Raw genomic sequence first — 596 nt, forward strand, 5'->3', positions numbered from 1 at the left:
TTTGAACTCAAAGTATTATTGACTATATGTTTTTTTATTTGTCACTGCTTGAGGACCAGCCATTTTCTTGAATTTAAAAATGTGACTTTTGCTTAACACGCTTTCACTGCAGCATTTTTGCCCAACCAACGATGACTTTATTATTTACACAGCGTACGTACAACAACAGTATGGTTTTCTGTTTTCAGCTGCAGCCAGCCTTAGGAGTACCCATCCTTGTGCTGCGGCCATGTGAACTGTTCTGCACAGGAGACAGTGGGGTACAGGGAGCTATTTGCTATTCAAACTCCCTGGAGTGTGTGATTGCACGGTGTGTTTGAGTGTGAATGATGTATTTTTTTTGTTTTGTTTTTATGCCAACAAGAAGCACTGCATGACAAACCGTAGCAGCAGGAAAGTCTCTTAGGGGAACATAAACATCTGTGCCATATAGACAAGAGCCCCACCCCAACCTAGCCTGGCTCAGGCAAGCCCACAGTCTCCTCCTAATGGCTGCTCTTCAGGAAAATGGCTCTCATAATGGAGCATTGACACAACTAATTACACGTTCCCTGTGTAATACTAAACAATGCTCCACAATCACACAGGACAGAAAA

Source organism: Sardina pilchardus, chromosome 4 (genome assembly GCF_963854185.1).
Source record: "Sardina pilchardus chromosome 4, fSarPil1.1, whole genome shotgun sequence".
Taxonomy (NCBI): domain Eukaryota; kingdom Metazoa; phylum Chordata; class Actinopteri; order Clupeiformes; family Clupeidae; genus Sardina; species Sardina pilchardus.